This window comes from Theropithecus gelada, chromosome 3, assembly GCF_003255815.1.
Source record: "Theropithecus gelada isolate Dixy chromosome 3, Tgel_1.0, whole genome shotgun sequence".
NCBI lineage: Eukaryota > Metazoa > Chordata > Mammalia > Primates > Cercopithecidae > Theropithecus > Theropithecus gelada.
This window is the reverse complement of record NC_037670.1, coordinates 1,041,135-1,048,486: the sequence shown is the minus strand read 5'-3', so window position 1 is coordinate 1,048,486 and position 7,352 is coordinate 1,041,135.

Below are 7,352 nucleotides of genomic sequence, written 5' to 3'. Positions count from 1 at the left end.
GGTATTTCTGCATCTCTCTCTAACAGCTGGCCTCTGGGGGACAGCGAGTCCTCACACCTGCTTCTGTGGTGGATCTGCTGTGAGACTTTGTTTAGGATGAAGTACCTGAGAAAACCTGGCTTCCAAAGGAATATAGTTGGAAAAAGAGAGGATATTGTCACATTGTGAAATACATATATATTGAGACAGAGTCTCACTCTGTCACCCAGGCTGTAGTGCAGTGGCACAATCTCGGCTCACTGCAGCCTCCGCCTCCTGGGTTCCAGTGATTCTCCTGCCTCAGCCTCCCAAGTAACTGAGATTACAGACATCTGCCCCCATGCCTGGCTAATTTTGGTATTTTTAGTAGAGATAGAGTTTCTCCATGTTGGCCAGGCTGGTCTCGAACTCCTGACCTCAGGTGATCTGCCTGCCTCGGTCTCCCTGAGTGCTGGGATTACAGGCATGAGTCACCACACCCAGCCATGAATAGTCTTTAACGCTACACAAAAGCTAGCTAGTGGTAATGTCTTAAATTCGGTTGCAATATGGAATCTAAACATTTATCAATGAACTTTTCAAACTCTTTACACTCATGTGAGAATAAGAGTAAAAATGGCAAATAATCCTATGAACCCCTTGAATGGGTCTTGGAGACCCCTGGGGATCCTAGGACCACACTTTTAGAACTGTTGTGTTCTCAAAGAGAAGTATCCCAGCAGTCAGAAAGCTGCTGGTTGATCCATACCAGGGACAGACCAGGGTATGATGAAGAATGCAGGTTCAATTCCCATTTCTGCTGCTTCCTGGCTGTGTGTCCCCGGGCAGCTCACTGCTTCTCTAAGTCTCAATGTCTTCATTTCTAAAATGGTGATAACAAGACCTACCTTACAGGCATGTGGTCAGGACCCATGAAAAGCAGGGTGTGAATGCAAAGCCCTTGCTCGCATATGTTCCTTCCTGCCACAGGCCCTTTGCACAGGCTGTTCCCTCCATCTGAAACCCCTTCCCTCCCAGCTTTGCCAAGAGAACTCCTTTCTCTTTAGCTCTTGGCTTAAGTGCTTCTTCCTCCAAGAAGCCTTCCCTGACTTCCCTGGAAAGTCTTTTAGAAACCCCTAGAGCATGATCGAAGCTTTATATTTTTTCAGGGTTATAGGTGATTATGTATCTCCCACCAATCCCTAAGCCTGGGTTGACTTTTGCCCTCTGCCATAGGAGCTTGTGTGGAATGAACACTGTTGAAAGAATATTGGTCACAGTGTCATCTTTGCTGATATCTTGGTCTTTCCATTCTTGCAATGAAAAAGCTGGACTTTGACAAGGGGTCCCTGCCCAACCCCCACCTTCTCTGCCAGCAGCTGGACTGCACCAAGCGAGGGAAGGAGGAAGGGGGGCTCATGCTCTAAAGTTGCAGGGTTCTCTCTGGGGACTCAGCCCTGCCTGAGCCCCTTTTACGTGGTGTCCCCCGGAGGCCATGCTCCCCATCTCGACAGCTCTTTCCTGTCTGCACATGCTGCCTGCCCTGCCCTACAGCAATCTCTCAAGCATCCAGGCTGGCAGATGCCCTTCTCCCTTCCCTACTCTCCCTTCAGACGAGCTCAGTCAATCAAGGATTTCTTCTCCCCAACCCCAAGCCGACTGTGTCTCTGTGTCCCTGTCATCATGGCACAATCCCACACCCTCATCTTCCCTAACCAGGTAGCACGTTCCTCAAAGGCCATGATTGTGTCTTCATCATCTTCGTCCCCCCAGCATCAGACACTGGGCCTGGTGTCCAGTAAGCATTCAATACATGTTTGCTAAAATGACATGAACGCAGAACTCTGGGAGAGGTTCCTCTTATCGAAGGAGGTTGTGCAAGTTAGCTTTGGGCTTTAAAGAATAGAAACTCAGTTCACACTGATTTAAAGTATAAAGGGGACTTATTGGCTTGTATTAATGAAAAGCCTAGTAGAAGGGTGAGCTTCAGGTTTGGTTTGATCAGAGCTTCAACTTCTGCGTGTTAGCTTTTGTTTGTTTGTGTGTGTGTTTGTTTCCTCTGGCTGGTTTTCTTCATGGCGTTAAAACAAGCATGACAATTCCAGGTCTCATTCTGTCCAGATGAAGATCTCTTTGAGTGGCTACTTGGAAGGCATCTTTTCCAGAGGCCTCTGACGTTGATTCTTCTTTAGACTCTAACGTGGTTACATGTCCATCCTTGAACCAGTGACTGCAGCTGAAGGTACGATTTAGAAAATTAGCTTAGATTTGGAGTCAAGAAGGCAGTTAGCTCCCCCAAAAAGGGGAACCACATGAGAGAAGCATGGAGATCCCTTCAAAATTGGAGTACTTACATGAGAACAGAAAGTGGGCAAGACCGTCAAAGCACCCACTCTAGGAGTTTAATTATATTCAAATCCATAGCAAAAAAAGAAGCTGTTTTTCGGGCAAAAACCAACCCAGGGAAAACTTTGCCAAATGTCCAGATATTTCACCAGAACCTTGTGTCAAACATAAGAAGATAACAGATTTCTATACTCTCTGACAGAATTTTGCTGACCAAATCCAAAGTCAATTCACAGAGCCACAGATGACTTTACTGAATTTTTTAAAATGTGTTTGTTTTTCTGATTATGACAACAACACATACTTGTTAAAATATTTAAATAATGCAAAATAAGTGTATATGGTTAATTGTATGAGTGTGTGAGTGAGTGTGGGGAGGGGATGTGTGTATCCTTGACTGTGGGAGTCAGTGTGTGTATGTGAGTGTGCATGCATATGTGCTGTTGTGAAAAGTTCTGAAAGAAGCCCTCCCCGCCTGTTTAATTTTTAATTTTTAATTTTTTTGAAATAGAGTCTTGCTCTGTTGCCCAGACTGGAGTGCAGTGGTGTGATCTTGGCTCACTGCAACCTCCACATCCCGGGTTCAAGCAATTCTCCTGCCTCAGCCACCTGGGAAGCTGGGATTACATGCATGCAACACCATGCCCTGATATATATATATATATATATATATATATATATATATATATTTTTTTTTTTTTTTTTTTACTAGAGACGGGGTTTTGCCATGTTGGCTGGCCTGGTCTTAAACTCCTGAACTCAGGTGATCCACCCTCCTGGGCCTCCCAAAGTGCTGGGATTACAGGTGTGAGCCACCGTGCCCAGCCAAGAAACCCCTTTTGCACACAGAGCTTTGCTCCTTTGCATGAAAATGTTCATGAACAGGTGGGGTCAGCTGGTGGATGTGTTTAAAATCATGGCAGAAGTGGCCAAGGAGCTCTTTAGAAAGGGCAGAGGGGAGCGGTATATCCAAGTTGATACCTGACCAATCTGAACAGGTGTCAGCCACAAATACCCAAGCCAGCTGAGCCAGCCCTAGTCACCCCAACTTCTGTTCCCACCAGCAGCATCTAACAAGGTTTGACCTTGAGTCATTCTCAGGCCACCCCCAAAGCAAACCAGCAAATGGTCAACTTTATGATAACGAAGTCAACATATTATAATCTCATGGGCAGTCAGTTACAAGGGCAAACATTCAGTCAGTCACCAATATTCACTGAGCACCTACTATGCCCCACGCACAGTTTCTGGTGCTAGGGATGCCACTGAGAACAAGATGGACAAAAATTCATTTGCTGGTGGCACTGTGGGAACAAGTAAATGACAAAATGAGTGAACAGCCTGTAGAGAGGGTTAATTGGTGGTAAGTGCTCTAGATAAAAATAAAGCAGGAACAGTAGATCCAGAACACCAGGTGGGTTTGCAGTTTTAAAAAGACTGGTCAGCTGGGGCTTCATGGGAAGCCCGCATTTCAGTGAAGACCTGAAGGAGGTGAGGGCCGAGCCACGTGGATCTCTAGCAGAAGAGCAACCCCCAGGCAGAGGCCACAGCAAGTGTGAAGGACCGGTGATAGCACACACCTGGCTGCTTCAAGGAACAGAGAAGGGTCCAGTGTGGATTTAGTAGCTTTTTAAAAACTGATGATAAAAGCAAATGGTGCTTGTGGAACCACCACCCAGAAAAACGAATAAAAGAGAAACTGAAAGTCCACAGTCACTGAACGGTGGGGGCGGGGAAGATGCACTAAGGATCTGGGTGTCTGGGGTACAGTTCACTTGATAATCAAAGCGATTTTCCATTTTGACAAGGCAATGCCAAAATAGTGCAGCTGCGCTCAAACCTCCCAGCTGCAGCAAAACACCTGGCATTTTTACAGCTCGCACCCCAGGCCTGAGCCGAGCCAGGTACGTAGTAGGCGCACACTCTGCTTCTACACCCTCCCAGTTCCCTGGGTGCTAAGGAGGTGAGGAAAGATGAGTACAAACCCCTCCCCAAGGTACATACAGACTGACTGATCCCCAGATCCCCATAGGCTGCCAGCCAGGCCCCCAGCAGCCCCAGAATGACAGTGTTGTCTCTTCCTCCTCCTGCTTTTAAGAGCTGTGAAGGAGGCTTCTCTCGTGCTGCACAATTGCCCCTTAATTGCTATTTCCTCTCAGTTATGAATTATGTCATGGATATGGCTGCTCACGTTATTAAACTTCCACACAGATCTTATCATCTGGAGCCCAGCCAGCAACCCAGCCTGACTTACTTTCCCACTGGATTTCAAAACTGCCCCCCTTGTCCTCTCGTTGGACTTTTCCTAAGGAGAGTCTACTGTGCCGGAAAACTCAACACTAAAAATAAAAACTAGAACGGAGAAGGGGAGTCACAGCTGGCCCCACCCAAGGCCTGAGGCTCAGAGCGGCTCCTGGTGACTGGGGCCAAACCCCTCCCTGCCTAGAAGCTTCCCCAGAAAACCTGTCCTTGGGATGCAGGGTTCCCAGCAGGACAAGCAGGGACACAGTCATAGTCCCAGGTCCCCTGCGTGATCAGATCCCACTCTTGCCTTTTTTGGTCATGGCCGGGATGACTGACTTTGGAGGCAGGCAAACCTAGGTTCAAACCTTGGCTCTGACACTGACTAGCCCATTCATTCATTCATTCATTCATTCATTCATTCATTCATTCTCCATTCATTTGCTACAGATATTGACTGTCTTCTGAGTGCTGGCCCTGTGCTGGGCAGTGGGGAAATACCTGAGAATGAGGCAGACACAGTCTCTGCCCTCATAGAACTTTTAATCTAGTGGGCAGAGATGGGCACAAAACACAAATTTTGAAATTAGGGCAATGAGGAAAATAAGACAGTGTGGTAGGCTTGAGACCAGCAGGGCTGCCTGTGTCTAAGACAGTCAGGCAGGACTCTCTGCAAGGAGGGGTCATTTCAGCAAATACCCCAATCATGAGAAGAGCCGGATCCAGGAGGCCGGCCCTAATGAGGAGGTGCCTCGCGTGCAGGATAGAAGGAAGCACTTGTTCTCAGGCTCAGCCACGCGCAGGTTGGCTTCACCCTGGGGATCTCACTTGCCCCAACCTAGTCCAGGCCTGCTGGGAAGGAAAGGCATCTAAGCAAAGGGCATAGCAAATGCAAAGGCCCTGCAGTGGGATGAACCTGGCACGCTGGTGCAGAGAGAGCCAGGGAACAGTGTAGTGCAGGGATGGGGAGGGCGGTGAAGCTGGAGGGGTGGGGGTGCAGATCACAGAGGGCCTCAAAGGCCATGGTGAGGATTTGGTAAGGGAGAAGCTCTATTGTGAGGGCAGAGCTGGCAATCCTCATGGGTGAGGTGATTTTTGCAGGGGAGGTGGGGAAGACTCAGGACGCATTTATAGGCTGGATGATTTCTTCATTGATGTAGGAGAGATTAGCAAGTGCTTCATTTCTCAGAGTCTTTAATATTCTTCATCTGGGAAGTGGGAATCATAACAGGAACCTCCCCAGAGGTGCTGCGAGTTTGGATTCCATCCTTTCCTCCTTTCAGAGACTGTCCTGTGATTTCCTAAAACATTTCCATTAGTTTGTTTCAATTTTCTGATTTTCTTCCCTTAGGGCCTTCCACAGGCCTCTGTGCTAGTGCCTTGAATGATGGCAAGTATCCAAAAATTTTTTTTTTCTTTTTGAGACATTCTTGCTCTGTCACCCAGGCTGGAGTGCAGTGGCATGATCTCAGCTCACTACAGCCTCCACCTCCCAGGTTCAAGTGATTCTCATGCCTCAGTCACCTGAGTAACTGGGACTACAGGGATGCACCATCACACCTGGCTAATTTGTGTGGTTTTAGTAGAGACACAGTTTCACCATGTTGGCCAGGCTGGACTTGTCTCCTGACCTCGAGCAGTCCGCCTACCTTTGCCTCCCAGAGTGTTGGAATTACAGGCATGAGCCACTGCGCCTGGTCAAGTGTCCAAATTCTTATTCCAAAACTGAACTTTGGGCTGGGTGCCATGGCTCACACCTGCAATCCGAAAAGTTTGGGAGGCTGAGGTGGGAGGATTGCTTGGGCCCAAGAGTTTGAGGCCAGCCTGGGCAACATAGTAGGACCCTGTCTCTACAATAAATAAAAGGAGGTTGTGGCTGCAGTGAGCTGTGTTCACGTGGCTATACTCCAGTCCGAGCAAAAGTGAAACCCTGTCTCAAAACAAAAATCATGACTTGGGCAATAGCCACCGCTTTCCTGGATTCTCAACAGAAACCTATGGTGAAATTTAAAATGCAAAGCTTGAGGTATGTGACTTCAAGATGGTAAGAAAACCATCAAACAGACTTGTCATGGGATGTCTGATAAATTGTTGGATATATGGCCTAGGGGCCCAGACGATCGATTTTAGATTTGTAAACATCTTAATATAGAGGGTTTTTTTTTTTTTTTCAGATGGAGTCTCACTCTGTCGCCAGGCTGGAGTGCAGTGGCACCATCTTGGCTCACTGTAGCCTCCATCTCCGGGGTTCAGGTGGTTCTCCTGCCTCAGCCTCCTGGGTGGCTGGGATTGCAGGCGTATGCCACCATGCCTGGCCGAATTTTGGATTTTTAGTAGAGATGGGGTTTCGCCGTGTTGGCCAGGCTGGTCTTGGGCTCCCGATTTCAGGTGGTCCGCCTGCCTCGGCCTCCCACAGTGCAGGGATTGGAGGCATGAGCCACCGTGCCCAATCTTAATATGCAGAATTTTCAAACATATGAAGTAAACAAAATGATACACTAAACCATTACATACAAGTTTCAACACCGCCATTCTAGTTAGATGTATCTGTTTACTAACTACATGCCCTTTTTAGATAAAATTTATTTAAATTGAAATACATAAATCCGGCCAGGCGTGGTGGCTCATGCCTGTGATCCCAGCACTTTGGGAGGCCGGGGTGGGTGGATCACCTGACGTCAGGAATTCGAGACCAACCTGGCTAGCATGGTGAAGCCCCATCTCTGCTGGAAGTATGGAAATCGGCCAGGAATGGCGGTGCATGCCTGTGGTCCCAGTTGCTCAGGAGCCTGAGGCAAAGGAATCGC